The sequence below is a fragment of the Vanessa cardui genome, chromosome 2 (genome assembly GCF_905220365.1).
Source record: "Vanessa cardui chromosome 2, ilVanCard2.1, whole genome shotgun sequence".
Taxonomy (NCBI): Eukaryota; Metazoa; Arthropoda; class Insecta; order Lepidoptera; family Nymphalidae; genus Vanessa; species Vanessa cardui.
In genome coordinates, this window is record NC_061124.1 from 6,130,892 (window position 1) to 6,153,389 (window position 22,498).

Below are 22,498 nucleotides of genomic sequence, written 5' to 3' on the forward strand. Positions count from 1 at the left end.
TTATATAATTATAATTAACAAACATTATTGTTTTTTTATGTTGAAAAAGAGTAACCACTGTTTTCCTTGCCAGTTCTCGTCAGTAGAATCTATGTTCCAAACCGTTGGTAGCTTCACTAAATAAAGTTGTTAAATGACAATTCAAAAGTGAGTAATGAATTTTTTAATTTATCAATGAAATTAATATTAAGAAAACTATATTGAATAGTTACGATAATTAAAATCGCGTGCAAATTTTAATTTAAATAGCCGTGCAGAACCGATGTTACATTCGGTTGTAAACAAAAACGACATACTTCACGCTGGTATATTATGTTTATGACTGCGAGACAAATCTTGTACCAAGTTTATACGTATGCCGGTGTATGATGTTTGAACCGGTGTTACCATTATTTTTAAATCAATTCTGTAAAATAACCATTTTTTTATGGTATAGGTTGGCGGACGAGCATATGGGCCACCTGATGGTAAGTCACCATCACCCATAGACAATGACGCTGTAAGAAATATTAACTATTCTTTACTTCGTCAATATGCCACCAACCTTGGGAACTAAGATGTTATGTCCCTTGTGTCTGTAGTTACACTGGCTCACTCACCCTTCAAACCGGAACACAACAGTACTGAGTACTGTTATTTGGCGGTAGAATAACTGATGAGTGGGTGGTACCTACCCAGACGGGCTTGCACAAAGCCCTACCACCAAGAATTACCATTTAAATGTTTTCGTTTTTATGCTGGAATACAGTTATTTAAATAAAGAACACAACTATGTAAATATACGTGAGGTTTCAATTTACAGATTCAGGGATAATTAAATTAAAAAAGGCTATTGCGAGTTAGTTTTAATGCTGCTAAAACTCGATGCAGTTGCGCCCACGTCGCTATCCCGAAACAGGTTTAGCAGCAAGTACTGCGACTGCTTAACATAGCAACAGTTCTCGAAATCGCAAATTCCGATCAGTTCTGTGCTTACAGGATTCTATAAAAGAAAATTTTAACACTTCGCTTAAGGTACTAAAGCTGTTTTTATTTTTATTTTAAATAGAATCTAAAACGAAAGCAAAGATATTTTTATGCATAATATTATAATGCGAAAGCAGGCATCTCTGTTGTTATCATTGTTATTCACTAGAACGATTTTGATATAACTTCTTACTAACTTCTTCTAACTTGATGGGTGTTAGATGAAAACCTTGAGACGAATAAATTTAATAATATTCGACAATAATATTACCGTATTTATTGGTAGAATAAGACATTTAAATAAACGTATTTAAGAGTAGATTCCAATCTTGAACGTTAAAAAAACCAATTTCAAACACTGTCCGCCATTGTTGTCCGTTCTAAAAAAGACATTTCTAAGTCTTGTTTTGAACTTATGCGCTAAGTTTCTTATCAGTTTAATTTGAATTCCGAATCCGAATTGAAATTGATACTATAAAATAACGACCTAAAAGCGCTTTTAAAGGTGTATAGAGTAAAGAATATTATTTATTTTTGACAATTTATTCGATTTACTGATGTATGACTCTCACTGACCTAATATGTAAGATTGTATGAACATGGTTATACAAAGATTTCAATACACATTTTATATTTTAACACATTATATGTGTACCACTACTGGGCTTTCTATAATAAAATGCCCCCTCCGTTTTTGAGTAGAAAGTTTGAAGCGTCTTCCATAACGCCAATCAAATGCGAGTTGCTGGATAAACTGCAGCAGAATTAAATTAAAAATAGACATATTCAGGTACACCGTCAAGATGCTTTCCTTTACCACTTAACAAAAATTAAGTACCTATATGAAAACACAATAGTGCTTCCCTGGGTTGAAACTCGGTAAATATGCACGCGTACTAACCACTGGGCCATGTCAGCTTTTATATATAAAATATAACTCTAGGAAATAAGGGTAGGTACTTATAAATATACGCAAGGTTTTTGCATGAATAATTTAATTTTTACGTTCATTATTATCTGTATAAAAATCTTGCACATTTTCATCTCGTCAGAACTTAGGAGAACGCAGAACGTCAAGCTTCGTATTTTAATGTGAACTGAAAAGTTTTCATTCAAGTGGGCTTTTATACATCTTCACTGAAAGACGTTTTGTGGAAATGAATACGTAAGTCTTGGCCGGTTCTGTGTTCTTTTTTTGAATCGACTTTAAAACTACGAAAAGAAATTAAATTCTCTGCCGAACAAAGGCGCAGTTTTAAGGGAAAGTTTTGGCGCTCATTCTACCACGCATAGGACAGAAATTAATTCGACAAACGACAGTTTCCTCACGTTTAAGCACAAATAAGAGCATGAAAACTCATTAGTGCATGCCTTAAATTGAGCCCACGATCTTCCGTTAAGATAAAAGTCATGAATTCGAACCTGACCTATTCTGGTTTACTCAAAACAAATTATTAAATATATGAATAAAACTATAAGATTTTACTTTGTGTTAGGGATTTGTGCATGCTCATCGGGGTACCACCCACTCATAATATATTCAACCGCCAAGCAGTAATACTTTGTATTGTTGTGTTCCGGTTTTAGGGGTGAGTGAGACAGTGTAACTACACACTCAAATAATAAACAACTTTGTTCCCAGGATTGGTGACGCATTGAAGATGCAAGGAATATCTTATCACTACATAAACAGATGACTTAATAGCCCTGTGGTTATCACAACCTTCATGTAAAAGTAAGTGTAATGTATCTGACATGCGTATATGTATTTATATCCCACAAGAATATAAGGACAAGCAGCGTATGCAATATAAAATTATAGCTTCCATTATTTTATATATAATCTACGAGCTTTCTTTGACATAAGTGTGTCGGAATGGTATGCATAAAAACAGCAAAAAATAAAATATATAATTTTAATAAAACAATCATAATTATTATTATATACCCAAATGATACAACTGTTTTACTATTATTATATAACGCCGGACAAAAAATTGCTTTTGACTCTTCGACGTATATATATATCATATCGAAATCCAGATATAAAATGTATTCAGGAACTTTTATAGGTATTTTAAAAGACCACATTTTGTTAGCTTTTAAGTCAATCTACCTAATATAAACAAACTTGTATAATTATACATTATCAAGAAGAATTGATACAATTTAACAACAAACAACAGTATTGTATTTACAATCACAGAAGTATCATACAGGCCGACGTACGCTTCTTATCTATCAAATGTTGCTAAGATGATAATTTCAATTTAAAACATGATGTATGAACGAGTTACTTGACAGTGTTTGATAAAGACTCCTCACAACCAAGTTACACATATAACTCGTGTCAGTAATATTATTAACAAATTAATTAACTAGCAACCCGACCCGACTTCGCATGGGTGCAATGCTGACATAAATATAGTACAGAATGCCTCAATTCTCAGTGTTTCTTTACTATACTGACCACAAAAACATACGTGTACAAAAACCTTCATTCTATCTATTAAAAAAAATCGCATCAATAACCGTTGCGTTATTGTAGAGATTTAAGCATACATATGCACAGACAGCGGTAAGCTACTTTGTTTTATACTACGTAATGTGATAGCAAAGTTATTCCAAAATACTACACTCCGAGGTACACGCGCCAAGTTTTATCTGACATAATATGCGTTTTCCTACACTGATGAATACGAGACAACACAAATGAAGCACAAAACCTCAGTTGTTCTTGCTCATGTTTGTACCCGCGAATCAAATTTAAAAGCACTTGATCTAAACCACTGCACTATTTTGGCTCAAAGCATCATAGAATCGAACAAAAATAAATAAGTATAGGCTGCAGCTCATTCTGCATGGGAAACGTTTCATTTTGAAATGTTAATATAATTACTTGTAATATATTATTATTTAATGCTTGGTGGTAGGGCTTTGTGCAAGCCCGTCTGGGTAGGTACCACGCTCTCATCAATTATTCTACCGCCAAACAACAGTACTTACTCAGTATTGTTGTATTCCGGTTTGAAGGGTGAGTGAGCCAGTGTAACTACAGGAACAAGGGACATAATATCTTAGTTCCCATTGTTAGTGGCGTATTGACGATTTAAGGAATAGTTCATATTTCTTACAGCGTCATTGTCTATGGGTAATGGTGACCACTTACCATCAGGTGGCCCATATGCTCGTCAGCCAACCTATACCATAAAAAAATTGAAATAATTGTATTCATAAATATATTTATGGACAACAAATTAATAATACTAAACGAAACAAATGATAGAATATAGTAAAAGATCGATGTCTATAACGAGTTATGAACCTATTCGAATGATTAAATGAGACACTGACACAAATCTATAAATCTCATAGATATGATTATTATCAACTCAAAGCTCATTATGTGGAATGGAACGGCATTACATTTCGCTTGATCGATAGAATAAATTATTATGAGTGCTAGGATTTTTTTTAATAATCGATCTTATATCGAATTAAAATGTTAATCGATTATTTACGATGAAAGACTATATGGGAATATTAAGAATTATAATTATAAGAATGTTTGTTTAAGTAATCAAATCGATTATTATGAACATGGAATTATATCAAACTTAACTTTTACTCGTGATTTCGAATTAGACTAATAAATCTAATAATGATAGTTATAAATCCAATAAATTTATCATTTATATAGTTTATATTATATACAAACAAAAACACTTTATAAATATGTAACATTTATTGTCATTTTATTTTGCATTTGATTCGCAAAATGTTAGAAAGTAAGTGTACATGGAACCCAAAGCCGGTCGAATTACAAATGCATAATATTCACGTACTCACAAATATATAGTTAACAAATAAAACCATTCCACAGGTGGTCTCCACTAGGTTTGTACGAAGTTAACTAAAGTTCGATACCGAATAAATTACTCGAATAAAACTCGCTATAAAACTGATAAGCGGAGCGTTTTATTGTTGCCATTGTGACGTCCCTGTTATTCTCGCATGAACTTTTGTTTTATAAAATGTAAGCGAACTATACAGATTTCATTCGTGTATTGTCTTAGTATTTAAAAATAGAACAATACAATTGTGGTTTGTAATAAACCTACCGTTTTATTGTTTTTTTTTTTTCTAAGACTATTTCTTTCAGCGAATATAAGATATAAATAAAATGATAAATTAAGAACTAATTATAAATACAATAGTCTAATTTATAAATGACAAAGCGACATAATACAACGAAAAAACAATCGAAAGACGCGGGCGCACCGACTTGTTGTAATAAAAAATCGCAAGAATAATGATAGATTGTTTTTTATTCACGCCTTGCCCCAATAATGTAAAATCTCAATAAATTTTAGTTAAGAATGAGCGGACTACAACAAAACAAATTAAACAAAAATTATATAAAAATATCCATGAATCGAAATTGCATAATAAATTCACTTTATCGACAAAACACGATAACATTTATTTATATTCTATAAATATTTATTTTAAATATAGATCGTATGCAAAGCACAGACCAGTTTGCATCGTGGGCGTAAGATAGCGGGCCAAATCTAAAGCCTTATTGAAAGCAATAAGTAAAACGAGAGTCCCGTACAAGCCACCTCGAACACTATACTATTGCAAATGGTTTACACCTACGGTTTATTTATTGCGAAACACGCTTCGCTTCTTCTTGGTTGAATAAATAGAGAAATAAGTTATAAAAAACGTTCAGGACTAACGCACTGTACTTCTGTTGTTTTTTTATTGAATTCTATTTTTAGTCCTTAGATAATGAAACCTTAATATCAATTGTCGTCTATCAAATGACAATTATGATATTCAATTTTATGTTATATATAATTATATCCTTAATTAAAAATAATTATATTCAGAATGTTTATGTTATGTTAAATAAGGACTAGGTATGTTTGAAAACATGTTTACAAAGCGTAAATTATTAAATGTTTTGTTGTAACTGAATGTTCGAATCAAAATTCGATTTTCGAATATTTTATTATTCTAAAAAGTTAAGATTGTTAATATAATTAGAAATAAGTCAACATTTTTATTCGCTTACCCCCATTTAGTTATTATTTTTAACGTGTGTATTATCGATTTGTAAATACAAGTAATAACTTTGATCAATACGTTTACTTATTTCATTCATTTAACAAATCTATTTCAGTAAACGAACTGAGTATAAATGTAAATTTCTTTAGGTTTACGTCAAGTCGCGATGCAAACTTGACGTGAATCACACTGCAGTGTAAACAAAACGAGCAGACACTCGAATTAACTTGAACTGCATTAAAATAAACATCAAACCATCTCTCATTGCTTCCACTTATAGCGCAGGACTAGGCACGATTTCACTGATATAAATAGGTGAGCTTTGCACACCATAAACAAAAATGTAACACGTTCCACGATATGTCACGCGCACTCGCGAGTCGGCCGAGTCAGGCGCACTCCGCACGGTCGCACGCCGCGTGCACGCACCAGCATTGCGTCTGCACGATAGACGAGAATTCGACGGAAAGGGCCTTCTCCCCTTCCGAGTGATCGCGCGGGATGCAGCGAATGCTAATGCCATATTCGAGTGTGCACAGGGTGTAAACAAAAGCCCAACATTCCGACCGCAATTGAATGCTGTACTTACATATATTATTTAAACAAATGAAAGTTCAAGTGCTAATCGAAACGTCTACAGGAAATGCACGCTCAAGAAATTTAATCGCAATAACCTCTTTCGAAGTTCGTTAAAACAGTATTATAATACTGCCATTATGGTTTACGTTTAGTGCCAAGATTATTTTTTCGTTGGCATCGAAACGTTAACTCGTTATGTATTTTAACACCTGCAATTTTAATTGGTGCATACTAAAAAGGTGAAATTTACAACGAACATTTCAAAGTAATTAAAAGTGAGGCCACGTTTAAAAATCTTCAATTTACACAAAAAAGAGCAAACGTCCTGTATGATAAGCGCTGGTGCCATCTGTGCCGGGGAGCCCTTGCATTAGCGGGATGACATTATGCACTACCTTTAGAAGGGTTCGCGGCTTATCTCGTTAAATCAGTCCCTGGCTACGGTGAAATCATTTACACTGAGGGTTTCAGTAAACAACCTCCCGCTGATACAAATATTTCTTTCTCATTTCACATCATTTATTTACCTCGGTGACTGCGGGAACGTATCGCATTTATTCATTATTTTTTTTTCCATTATTGCAAAAAAGTTCGTTTAAATTTTTCGTTTATTATAAAAAGAAATAGGTGTAATAAATTATTTTATACATATAAAAACGTCGTTAAATATATTCAATATTTTTGGTTACATCTCGCATAGAAATAAAATTAAGTATTGTAATAGGAGGGTGTTCGCGTTCGCCCCATCTCTGCGTTACATTCATACTATTGATAATTACTGCTATTATTTTGGACGAAATGTTAACGGTCGAATAAACAAATATCTATATAAAATAAAAGCTGATCATAAACCATCAAAAAAGTGATCTTCTGAAAACGGAGTTTGAAATGAATTCGTAATGTAATGATATAATGATAGAGTAAGCTTATTTTTAATGTAACAGTTGCACAATTTTATTATAGATCGAATCAATCAAGAGGGCGCGCCCCTCCACATTCAATTATCGGGCATTCACAAGTATTGAGTGACACTCGTGCTCACAAGATGTCAGAGTAGGTGAGAAAATTAACATCCAATTAAAGGCAAAAAAAAACAAAAGATTATAAATGTGATTGTTTAAGTTTTGTGTATGGAGAGGGACGCATCCACATAGGTGAACAGATCTGTACTCGCTAATTAGTATGTATTGACAGCTGATTATTAAGATTGTTTATATTGACGTAATGTAAAACAATGAACCTTTAAATATACATATTATATAATATAATATTATCAACGTTGAAAACAAACTTCGTGCCGACTATCTACTGCAGTGCAGATAGGAATAGCAGATCTAAAGTGGCCGTCCTCAAGCTATGCCAACTTTGTAGTGCACCACAGAATATAAATAGTTGTTTTTATGTTTCATCAACTTAACCTTATAACATAATAAAAGTACATCAAGTTCTTTGTGAAAATATATCTATGTTTAAAATCCGTAATAGTTAAAAAACGGTTCAATGATTTAGTTATACGAATACGGAAACGAGAGAGCATTTAAGAATCAACTAATTCCCCTTTCGCTTGTTAAACGAGATTAAACTATTCGTGGAACATCTAAAAGTAACTGGTGATTTATTACGAATACTCATATACGCTTCACGTTTCACCGCTTATTGATACCGAGAAAAAAATATATCGAATCCACGAACGCTTTACTTAAACTGTCAAAACTATTCGCGTGTTATATTAATCCTGTACAAGTGTAAGATGATTGATTTCACCAAGTGAATGTCGTCTAATGTATAAACATACAAACTGACAGTCGACAGTGCAATCGCGAGTTCAATAGCAGACGAGATCTTAATTTATTTATAGTTCATATCGTGCAATCGATTTGGTATTTAGATAGTTTTAGTACGTAGAGTGGTTAGTTTTTAATATGGAAATCATCACTTGAAAGTGTGAAAACGGGTGAAATTTGTATAGATCAATTAATGTTTGTATGGGGATTAAATGTTTAAAGGTTTGTGTGTCAGGACAATTCCGCCACATGTGTATGTATTTATTCTTAGTGATAGAAGCCTAAGAAATCACTAGTAATTTTTACTCACAATTTGTTGTTTAATTAGAATATAATGACCGAATTCATTTGTTATAAATGCACATCCTAAGCTATACGACAACAAATTAAAGGTAGAATTAGAAGCTTGGTATTAGATTCGTCAGTCACAGTAAAAAATACGATACGTTTTGTTACGAGTTTTTCATTTTGACTCGATTATTCCGCATGAACTGGCGTTATTTCAAGCACACCGGTAAAAATAAATATAGACACGACTTTTGAAATTCAACAAATGTGCGCCGATAGCTCAAAAAAAGATAAATTATTTTTAACAATCCGCAGTGAAATCCGTTTATTAATTCGAAATATAAAATGTGGCAGCTTAAGATGGATAAGATAACGATGCAGATGACGTAGCCACGTAAGCCTGAAAAAAAAAATAACATATACAACCTACATGGTTAGTGGTATGATTGTATTGTTAACGTCGCATTATGTCATTTAATCTATACAGGTATTGGTTGTATTGATTATACTTATATATATTGAATACATATGAGGAAGTCTGCACTTTCAGACTTCCGTCCGTACGTACTGATAACCGTGAAGTTATGGGGAAGCCGGATGTCATGGTATGGATGTTATGCGGAGGAATGAGGATTGAAGGACATAGGTCAGTATTTAACACATAAATCATCCCTGGGTTTGGAAAGAGAGGATGAAAGTTTTTATGGGGAATCAATAAATGTTTGTATGGGAGTAAAATGAGGGTGAATTTTTGTATGAAGTAGTGTATAAAGGAGATTTTTTTTTGACTACATACATCATTTTTATGTTTACATTATTTTATGCTAATATGTGACTTGATTTAAACACATAACTTATAAACTAGAAATATAAAAAAATTACCTATAAAACAAAATTAAAAAAAAAACACTTCAAAATTTCACTTTTTAAGGCGTAATTTGAAACACTTTACGTCAAACCGTTTAAATATATGAATTTCAAATTTCGAAATCATCGATCGAATCACAAATTAGAGAAACTTTCAAAAATCGAATTTTTAATTAAATTCGTATTCCACTTGCGTAATTATTGTCAAATATCTACGAAATTCGGTTATCCTGAGTAAAACCAACAAGCGACGTCAAAGGGGAAGCTCTATTCGAATCTAATTTCGAGTTACGATAGTAAATTATTAGATAAAATACAGAACCGTCTCCGTTGACAGGCGGTGTCGATACTAGCATCGTGTAGTCGTCACAAATATTAGTTTATCATACATATATATCACACATTGAAAGTGAACGTTTATCTTGAATGTAAACGAGCTCGTCTTACATTTTGTTTGTAAAGTAAAGTAACAGCCTGTAAATATCCCACCGCTGGGATAAGGCCTCCTCTTCCTATAAGAAGAGGGTTTGGAACATATTCCACCACGCTGTTCCAATGCGGGTTGATGGAATACACATGTGGCAGAATTTCGATGAAATTAGACACATGCAGGTTTCCTCACGATGTCTCCTTCAGCGCCGAGCACGAGATGAAATATGAACTCAAATTAAGCACATATATATATATATATATATATATATATATATATATATATATATATATATATATATATATATACCATTATATATATATATATATATATATATAATGGTGCTTGCCTGGGTTTGAACTCGCAATCTTCGGTTAAGATGCACGCGTTCTAACCACTAGGCCATCTCTGATGAGATGGCCCAGTGGGAGCTATAAAATACACCAACCCAAAAACGTAGTCCAAACTTGTTGTTTGTTTATAAATACATACCTACGAAAACGTTTTTGTTTAAAAAAGTTTTTCTACTTATAAAAATGTTATAAAATCGAACTTGTTCAGTATCAAGATTCATAAATCAAATAATATAGTTATATAATTCAGTATAATCAGTCAGTGATCCTTTTTTTCTGTTTAAGGATGTGAACATTGAATTAATATGTTCATAATATAAGTGAATATTTTCAAAAGTACGTTCAGAAGTCAAGACGAGCTCTTTTAAGATTTATAAAGTACTCGTATGTTTTAGCAAAGGTGTTTCAAGCTTAAACTAATATTATAAATGCGAATGTAACGCTGTCTGTAAATCTGTCTGACTCTTTCACAACTAAATAACTTAATCGTAATTGATAAAATTTGGTATGAAGCAAGGTGGAACGCAAAAGCGTGAGCGAAAAGGACGTCAAATATTGTATAAATATTAAATATTACATTACATAATTATTACTTTATGTGACATTACTTAGAAATAAATAATATGCCTAAGTTCCATAAGTTTTAAAATTCGTTTTGAAATATCGAACATATTTATTAAGGTTGTTTTATCAACACGCAAACAATATATTTACTGTAAACTTTACATTAAAGACAGGTCTGGCTAGTGCCTAAACGAGTCGAGTTTAGCTTATCAAATCCGTTACAATCCACTCGGTTTAAGCGTCGGTAATTTATTTCAACAATAAATGAGGTCGTATCTAACAGAGTCCTTACTTTGATGTGAATCGTACACTTACATTGTTTTAAAAAATATCGCATGCTATTTTTCTATAGTCACATACACTACCTCCTTAGAATGTCAAATTCATATCCCTTGGAACACAAGCATTTGCGTGTTTTTTTTTTTTTTTTAATTTGGATTAAGTTGCGTTACAAGTCCTACGACGCGACGGTCGCAACGTTTTATAGTTGTGTTATAGATATAATGGCCAATGGTCGTTATTTCTTCAACTGTATTGATAGTGTGCACAGTAACAGTGCAAACTAAAATATGATATTTTTAATATTTTCGTATTATTCGACAAAATGATAGATAGATCAAAATTGAAACCACTCATTCTAACTTAATTTTACAAGGCTGTTATTTCTGCAAAGAATATCAATAAATGTTTCCATACACACTTGTAATAATAAAAAGCCACTGAACCTTTTTAAAATTAATTTATATGTTTGAAAGCCAAGGTAACTCGAATGATTTGTGTAATGCTTAAAATCTTAAATGAGGTCATGATATAAAGTTACTCTTGAATTTCGTGATATTATACAATAAAAATATATAAAAGTTATTTATTTGAATTGTACGCTCGAAATTTTTAGGCTTGTTAAATTTCAAGCAACTTTTTGTGAAGGGGAATTGTAAGTTGTTGAATGTTTGTGTCTGATATTAAGGTATTGTTGGATTTAGAGATGGTTTTATTTATGTTTTAAACATTTTGAATAAATACGATTTCTTTATAAAGGGCGTATTTTTAGGGGCATTGAACGGGAGAGTAGATTTATAGCAATCTTCCGGTTTGAAACGATGTTTTAAGCGTCGATGTTGAATTATTGGAATTGTTTATTCTTGGGACTGTTTATTCTTAGAGAAAAATCTTGTTCATTTGTTTTTATTTTTTCTTTTCTATTTTTAGCGTATTTTGTCTGAATGTATGCTTGTGGGTTTCTCGTGGGTTCAGAATGCTATATATTTTCTTGGGAGACTGATTTCAACTTCGATAATTTACTTGAACGATTTTAAACTTGAAAGACTTTCGTAACTAAAACTAACTTTGGTCAAGAATTATACATATATATACATCAAAAATATTTTATTAAATTACGATTCTAGTTTATTACAGTAATAAATCACCAAATAAACGCCCCATATCTTGTCTAAGAGTTCTACCCTTTTTGGGGAAAGAGTTAATTTCACCATTCTGCCATAGTGTGGTTAGTCTATGCAAATATGAACATACAGTTTACCTTTTACATTCCACGTGTACTGTCCAATAAATTATATGGACTTTTTTCACTAATTATCTCGTATAAAAAAGATGGGATTAACCGAAGCATTGAACCCATAACGACTTATTTACGAGGACGCTGTGGCAAAGTTTAATATAAGAAATTCAGAACGGCGCCGATTTTAAATTATTGCACGAACGTGTAAAAATTTTTAAATAAGAAATGGAAATCCATTTTTAAAGATATTCTCGCTTACGTGCACTCTTTACCTGGTCAAAGGTCACAGCAGCGTCTGGGTATCAATTGTTCTGAAAACAGTAACTAAAAACGTATCCTTTGATATAAAGAATGAAAAGGAATGGATGAGGTGTGTGCCAAAGATGGCAATCTGAATAAGTTGCTGATGCTGACTCTTTAGTCACAATTTTAGTATTGGAATCTATATATATATATAGAGGTTCTGCGTCCGTTTAAAAAGTTTAATCAACAGTAGATAACTTCAACAAACAACCAGATATTGAAAATAATCAAGATAATTACATATTAGTATACTTTTTTAAACACGACAAAACAGTATTCTGTTAAACAAATATGAACACGGCGGAAACAGTGTCACAATAAAGCTCCTTTATGGACCCAGGAAGTGTACAAAGACCTACCGCAAAGAACTGCAAACAGGACAAAGTGTAAACGTCGTATACACAAGCGTTTTGAAATAACGCCCGCAGATGACATCTGAGAGAATTGCACTCCCTCAAGGGTCACGAGCGCGAATGCTTAGACATGGATTTGACAAGTTGTTATATGAAACTTATATTATACTAATTTCATATATATTTATTGTTATACACTCTGTACTAAAGTCTAGATGGCACAGTTTATGTAACTGTTGCATACTACTATGGTGGTGTTGGGTTGATTCCCAGATATGATACGTGTAAAAATGGATTTCCATTTCTTAACATTCAGCTAAGTAATGGAAATCCATTTTTAAAAATATAAAAGTCGATAGTCGGGTCCAGAAAAGGTTTTTCTTTTTTTAGTTAGTTTTTTTCTGTCAATACGTTCTCAGTGATCCCAAATAAAGTCTAGAAGTTGGAAGGAAATACTTTCTTATCTCGGAAACACACCTTTGATTCTGAGCCAGAGCTCTTTTTGGTTTTTTAAGGATTTGCCATCCCATGGGTCTATTACAGGTGTCTGCATACTGACTTGTGCACTAAAATATGTTCTCTATACAACATTTTTACAAGATATACTTACAGATGTTTTTCGTCGTCCATGATGTTTATTTCTATATTTATACGTCACATATTTATTTATTTACCATTTTTCTGTATACGACGCAATTTATTTGTATTTGTTTTTCGAAATCTACATCCCAAACGAACTGTTTCGTCGTCTATTGTACGTTGATATTATACCAGAATCATGCACTTCACGCACCAATTAAACTGTACAAAGTTTCAATCCAATGAAATGAACGATGCGTGAACGCATAGTATACGAACTTTATTTTTATATATTCGTAAAAACAAATATCAGTAAAATCTGGAGTTTACAAAAAAAAAAACAACTTCAGAAATTCAGGAGAAATTTATATTGTGTTCTCGAAATAGTATTAAAAAATTAAGATTATTTTTGGAAATGATGTAACTTTTTAGCTGTCTCAAAATATATAAAACTTTTCTCACTACCGAAATGTTTAATAATAATAGTATAAACACTAAAAGCTCGTTAAGTAGTAGGAATGTTGATCCAAGTTGCAAAATCGCTGAGATTACAAAAACAAAAATCTCGTCTCCTGTTAATCTATCGTAAATATTTTACTAAATATTCCAAAAACTTTCGTGTTTACATAATGCAGTCTGCAATACCCGTCTGCATGTGTGTGTATGTGTGTGTGTGTATTTGTTGACGGAATAGATCGACGTGAAGCGACCCAGCGTATCGTAAACGTAAACAAATGTGACACGCGGCGGCCGGCGGCCTGCTGGCAAACATTTGCCCAATACTTCATACTGTGTTTGAGTTTATAATGTTCCAATAACTTATGTATGGCGACAATGAGAGCATGGAACGGCAATAGTCCCTTTCAAATTTTGTTACTTCGATCCTAACTATCTATCTACTATTATTATAAACGCGAACGTAACTATGTTACTGTTTTACGTTTGATTCGATTAACAGATTTAGATGGAATTTGATATTGGAGATAGTTTGAGTAACGGAGAAGGCATAGGCTAGACTATTTGTTAATTAATTCATAGAAGGAATAAATTGGGGCCTGAAGGTTTATGTGCTTTAAAGTTTAAAAAATCGAACTTAATAAACTAGTTACATATATCTTATATGTTAATTTTATTCATTAATGCTTCTAACATGAACTTTGATTTAGATTAGATAATACTAACTTCAACATTTAATTTGAAAAAAAAAAATAATCAAGCTATATTCTTTAATATCTTGTCTAGTTCATAGTCAAGTTCTAAATATAATTCAAACAAATTAAATGTCAGCTATAATTAACTTTGAATACGAAAAAATACAAACTAAGCATGTTATCTGAGCATACATATCAATAACCTTTCACAGGCAAAAACTTTGGAGATTCGAGCGCTCGCGTTAACACCCCATTAGCTCCTTCACAAATCAGCTGTCGTACACCTCGACCCTCACTTGATAATTGGTTTTTCAAAACATCGCCCTACGAAACTCAACACTTATCTCGGCTTATCGTGAAAGGAAGAACGTTTTTTTCTGAGAGCTCGCAATTACCTACCGCTTTGGATGCGTGGATAACGAGATGCTGATACATTCTGACTAGTGTTTATGTAAAAAATATTCTGAATTAATTATATTTTGATTCACTATAATCAATACATTTTGATGATATTATAATTGTTACACGTAGGTCGTCTCTTCTTTATCTTATATATATCTTCTTTGCGGTTTATAATGAACTAAGTATTCAAAACTTTTAATAAATATTTTAAAAATATATCGGAGCAGATCGCGGAATAGTTTATGGTTTACATTTTAGGGTTTTATTTAAAAATTTAGATTGACTGAACATTATGAAACTTTAATTCAATTGTATGAAACAGTTTATACTCCATATTGTGCTAGTATACAATCTCGATGACGCCTACGCGTCGAGAAAGATAGAAATCAATGTAATCAATTGAAAATTTTTGAATTGTCATATTTCAGCGTTGAATTAAATGTCAAGCTGTCACCGGTTCCCAAATATATATAAGAAATATTTTTTTTAAAAGTTCGACGATGTTTTACTATATAATTGAAAAAAGAACAAAAATAACTAACGACATGCAATAACAATGAAGGATATTCTCAAAACGTGAACATACCGTTATGTTACCTCATTTTTATAACGGAGATGCGCGCCAATATGTAATCAAGAAAGCGTATTATGCGTTTAAAGGTACGAAACAAAATTTACCTTTTAAATTATGATATAAATTGCCCGAGATAACCGCTGATAATATCGTACAAATGTATGACATATAGTACGACACAACTTAGATGTAGCATTGGCAAATTCAATAAAATCGATTACTAGTAACAGCTTCCTATCGCACCATTCGATGCTATTCGTCGCTATAGATTCTCGCGTCAGTTCAACCCGAGATAGCAAGCGCATGTAAATCAACAACGTTTCAAATGGACGAATATATTAGGTCATATGATATTACAAGTTATTACGTTTGTGTAAATATTGATAATTTGGCATAGAGTACTTAATTCGGATGTGATCGGTTTTACGAATTTTGCCGATGCTACATTTAAGTTTTGTCGTACTATACTTAATTAGTCGCAATCCGTATATCGGCTGTATCAAGCTGATCATTAAATATCTGCATGTTAATTACCCTCATAATATAATTGCGTAATTGCTTTCTCGCTATACGGGTGTTTTTTTATTCTCATTTCTGTGTCTACACCCTCAAAACTTATGGGAAATAAGCATGAATTGAATTATTTTTTTTTTATTTTACAAAACATAGCACAGGATTTTTTTATACGTTTCGGGAAGGAATATGACTCCACTCACGTAATGCTAAGTGGAAGTGGAGTCCAAACGCGAAGACGAAATATACTATAAGTACATATTACCTAATATTATATGTTACCTATAAACAAATTTGTAAGAATTTAATCAAGATATAGAACCGAAGATAGAAGATAACCTCTTTAATCTAGAAAATACCTATAGCTATTAAGTATTTTTGTTGTATATTAGAATAACTGATATGTGAGTGTTACCAACCCAAATGGAACTGCGCCCTTAAAAGATCAAGTTAATATATTACTATTGTTTATAGTATCTTTAATGCACGTAATGTTCTCGTGACCGATTTTGAACACGGTGATACTCAGGACTCTTGGGAACGTATTTTAGGGCTCAGTCGTAAAAATGGCTGTATTCTCAATTCCCTTGCTCTCAACCGACGGAAAAGCAAATCGGACACGACCTTGAAACCTTACCCTGACACAAGAGTGTAAAGAGTCATAATATAGATGATATATATAAAAATTTTAACAAAAAAAAACGACTTCATTTAAGCACTAAAAAGCAATAAAAATAATAGCGTATTCAAAATATTTAGAGGTCTTCTAAGTAAAATGAAATTAAATATATTGAACTATTTAAAAGTCGATTTACGATTATGTAATATAGTTACAATTATATTAAATTTTTGTAGCCGTTGTCAGCCAAGAAAACCCTACAATATATCTAGCAAACAATTGAAATCGAATCTATGACTCCTTTTTGAAAGCGTGGAATTAATTCTTGTTGACTTCGAGCCAGGATATATTAAGCATACATTTATAATTATATTTAACTAACGTGTTTCTATTTTAAATGTAGAAAAAGAATAACTACTGAATTTCTTGCCTGTTTATTTCGGTAGAAACTTTCCGAACCGATAGTAGCTTCACTTAATATAGTTGAGTATATGATTCAAAAGTGCTAGTATAAGCCTGATTTAATAAAGTATGTTTTGTTCTCGATTAGAAAAACCCCCAAAAAAAATTCATGGTGTCTTATTTTACAGCCTAATCAACTACTAGACAATCGAGGCGCTATATTAAAACACACTTGAGCCAATTTAAAACATCAAAACCAATATAAGTTTCAAAAGCGATCTGCGATCAGATTAGCTGTGCCAATAGCAAAAACGAAACTGTAATCGTAACAGTCATGCAGTGGTAATCAATGTTTTCATTAATTTATTCAATGAAATGAAATGCGGATATTCAACGTGTATTTAAAATGAAACTAATGACTTTACATCTTTACATCATTAATTAATGCGTATATCATATTTTAAATGATGAAAGGTAAGTTAAATTTTAATTTCATTCAACTATGTCAGCTTATATAGATAATTATGACTTGATATTAACGTTCAAATTTTAAGACATTATACTATATAGACATAAACACGTGTAATATTTTAATTGAACTAATTTACCATACTCTTTTATTAGTATTGGGGTTCTGTATAATACAAATTCAAATATTAATACAAAGGTGTGACTTCTAAGTAATGACTATTCAGTTTCAAATCTTCATTTGAAGTGTTTAATAATCTTTTAGACAAAGGATAAATTTTATTTGACGATAATGTTGTCTTAAGTTTTCGCGATTATTACACATTTAAATAAAACTAGTTATAACGGATTTGAATCGCGTATATTAATTATTTTTTGGCATCCCGACGTTTCGAGCACTTTACAGCGTTCGTGGTCACGGGTAGACCAAAAAATAATTAATATACGCGATTCAAATCCGTTATAACTAGTTTTATTTGACGATAATTTGACGAGTAACCAGTTTGTATTGTTACATTTCTATCTTCGCGATATACTTGCCTATTTTTATTACGAGAATCCCACTTTAGTTTTTAAAGAGAGTTATTTGTCTTCTTGGTCTTCTGGATTTCTTGGCCGATCTATTTTTTATCGAATCATCTCCTCAAAGGTTTTCCTTATAAATATTGGTATGGCTAGTCTAAAATTATGTCATATTTATTTATTTATACACAAGTTTGTTGAAATTTTTAATACCAGCCTAAATTCTATATGTCCATATTATACATTACATACATACATACATTACATACGTCTATTAGATATGACATTAAAAGTCTGTGTGAGTAATTATTAAAAGCTTTTTAAATCAACCTCGTTGCATATGTATGTGTTATAAATACGGGTACGTTCTGAACGATATATTATGCCGTAATGACATTTAATTATATGACATCTTCGGGTTCCACGTATGGCATTCAAGTCTCAGTCGACACAGGTTCCATAGATGGAATATCCCGGTAAGGAAAGTAGACCCATTGTGTAGGCACGGCGACTGCGGCTGTTCACCCATAAGAACTCACGGAATTCTAAATCGAATCCTGTCCACATTTGAGAATGCTCTCACTTTTATGTGGTACGGTGGCATTTTTCTCGGAGTTTTTACCAATTTAATGGTTTCGATTCAAAGATTTTTCGTGATTCTATTTGTAACTGTCACTGTTGTGGTTTTTAAGACTATATTAATGTAACCATTTCTTTATAAAATATTGAATTGTTCCTTTAAACGCACCGAAAAAAAAAACACTTCAAAAAAAAGCATTTGTCTGTCTGATATTAATACAATATTATTCACAATGGTCTAACAAACCTTTGTTTCTTCGCACACAAAAATTAAATAGTCCCTTATTTTTTTTTCTAAGGCAAAGGTCGTGAGACGGGACGTTCATTGAAGCGAAGAAATTCATAAACAATAGCTTGTTAGTCTCTGTCGTGAGCTTTGGGCGATCATGACATCCGTAGACTGCGTAATCAGAGAAGCATTGACCGGGAGGCAAGAGGTAAATTGTACAGTACCCGACTGTGAACTTCGACTTATAAGAATTGAATTGCATAGTAGTGAGATATGATTGAATGCAATTAAACATTTACGCATAGATATATTAAATATTATATTTGACATGTAAAATTTAGGACATCCACATCGTTGATTATACATTTCTTATTTAAATATAAATAAAATTGTAACTAATTATCCTCTTTCGAGACAAAGCAAAATATTTTTATAAATTAATAAATATATTATTTTTGATTTAAATGTTGATAAGTATCATTGAATCATAGATACGTCCAAGAAAAAATATATACTCTGTATTATTCAATAAAGTATTTGAGGTTTTATATAATATTATATGTAACAAATTGTAATACAATGTTGTTTTAATCACTTTATTTTAAATGGATAATTTTTTTTTAAATTTTTACTTTTAGTTATTTAAATATAATATCACCACATGCGAAGTTATGCCAAATATTAGGTACCCTTTATGCTTGGATGGATATTTATAAAAGTTTCATATAAATCCATCGAAATAAGTGAGTTTATAAAAAGTTATTAATTTTAGTCACACTTTCATATGAATATAATTTATTCATAGTGCGTATCAAAATAAATCTATTTATAAGTATCGGAATACGGAGATCTAAAGGCATTTTCTTTTAATTTCTAGGATATCATTCAATGCATGACTGTAAAATCAATTTATACTCTAATATCTTACAAATTAAGATCTATTTTGACTGGCAGAATTATTCTCGCCGCACTTTAGACCTCTTTGTTTACAAACATAGACTGTGAGTAAAGCTGCGATGGCGGCGGAACTCGGCAATCCGCCAATAGAGGGCGTTAGTCGAAAATAGAATGTCGTTGAGTATCGAAGAGTTGTTAACAAGAGTTAAAAGTTAATACGACCACTTTCTAGTGTTGTATTAGGACATCATTCGAAACTGTTTTGTGTTTTGTATATATTATGAAGGTAAAAGAACTTATCATTCATAAAGTTAATCGAATCACTGCAGATTTAATATTGACGACATAATTATTATTCGCAGCAACGTTGTTCAACTACCTATGCTATTTATATCTCTAATTCAATAAACATATTTTTTATTTTTAAAGAAATATGAATTATTTTTATGAATCGAGATGGCCCAGCGGTTAGAACGCTTGCATCTTAGCCGATGAAGGAAAACATCGTCAGGAAACCTGCATGTGACAAATTGCATAGAAATTCTGCCACATGTGTATTCGACCAACGCGTATTGGAACAGCGTGGTGGAATATGTTCCAAACCTTGTCCTCAAAGGGAGAGGAGGCCTTTAGCCCAGCAGTGGGAATTTACAGGCTGTTGTTGTTGTTGTTATGATTATATTAATTGACAAAATTATCAATAATGTAATGTCCTGTAGTAAGTTTATATAACTTAGTCCCTCTAAATACTAACTGCGGTAGGCATTTCCGATCTTCCGTTCTGATCTGCAGTTCACGGACGTAAATAAATTTACACATAACCAAAGCACATGACAGCCATATCATTTAATGTTGTATTAAAGTATTTTTACAACGTCAACATCCAATCACTTATCTCGATTCAAAATAAGACATAATTTCTCGGAAACTTGATATTCAAGAAATAAAAGATAAAAAATTTGAAAAAAAATACATCGATTTTACGAGTTTATTAATTAAAAGATATTTTACAAATATTCAATAAAATCCTAACGGTGAGGTCAAAGACCTCAGTATACTTCACTGGGCTTATTTTATAAAGTTACTTAGCTTACAAACTTAATAAATTAATATTTTATCAAGTATAAGTTACAAGTTCCTGTGTTCCGGGCACACACGTTGGGTTTTCATGACAATGCAATTTTACTGATCAGGTTTGACACCCAAGATTGTCTTAAGAACTCCTTACTGTTAACAGGTTTTGTACAAAATATTGTATGATTATTTAATCATTATAATCCGTTTGTTGCACTTAAGTTTGGTTCCTGATGGCAGAACTGCTAACTTTAAGTATGGTCCAATTACAAGGCTTCTTAATTGAAGAACTTGATTGTACTAAATTATATTATGGTAAGCGACGATATAGCATTGATCCATTAAGTGAATTGAACAGTCTCAGAATGATTCTGAGACTGTTCTAGCGTAAAAAATATATAAATACTTTTTTTTGTATTAAAAATAGATTTCTTACTTTGAATTATAATTTTTTACATAATATTCTCGGGCTTTAATTTAACATTATAGGACATTTAATGAAAGCTTGTTTTTTATATTAATTTTTATTATTAGGCACAGAAAATTGTGCATTCGCTTTCTCTGCTTGCAACTATGACATGAAAATAACGAGATGGCTTACCTCTTATAGGGTTTGGTCGAACCGTGTAGTTTTAATTTGGTCGCGTTATCGGAGAAATAAACTTAGTCGGGATATTTATAGAACGAAACTTACAGTGTATTGTGTATTTTAGCAGGGCTGCCTCTGGATTTTTACACATATTTGTATATGTAATTGTATATGTAATTGTATGAATGTTATATATAATTTATATGTTTTGAAGGTCTGGATTATAATTAATTAAAATCATATCTTAAAATATCACATCGTTGGGCAATAGCTTTCTGAATTTTATTTTATCTGGATTACGATTCAAATAAATAATAATAATAATTCAACATCTAATTCGCTGTAGTAATTAAGTAATCAAATTAATTTATTTACATAATTTAGCCCAGTGGTTAGAACTAGTACATTTTAAACGCGTACTTCTCTGAATTTGTGTTTATAATAATTTATATGGTGCTTGAAGAAAATCATTTTTTTTTATTCGAAAATATCTGCATGTATCTAATTTCAATGGAATTCTGTTATATATGTATCCACCAACCCGAATGGGAGGAATATATGCAAGTTTTGATAACCTTTAAATCTTCTACTTAAAAAGAGAACAGAGCTTAGTCAGCAGCGGGATATTTTCAGGCTGTTACCCAACTTTTTATCAACACCATACCAAAATAGTCTAAAACGTAATACTAAATCAAAAGACGCGATGATAACTGTGTTGTAATGAGTAATATTTCAACTTAAAATCACTGTTCAAGTAACCCTAACACACCTTAATTAAGATTTCCATGTATTCTATTTTAATATAAGTATTTCTCATA

At 31.6% G+C, this 22,498-nt stretch overlaps 1 protein-coding gene across 5 annotated transcripts in view; it reads right to left on the bottom strand.

Moving 5' to 3' along the window:
• Positions 1-22,498, bottom strand: part of LOC124537084 (protein sickie) — a 230,553-nt gene that overhangs the window by 94,194 nt on the left and 113,861 nt on the right. The window lies entirely within an intron of this gene.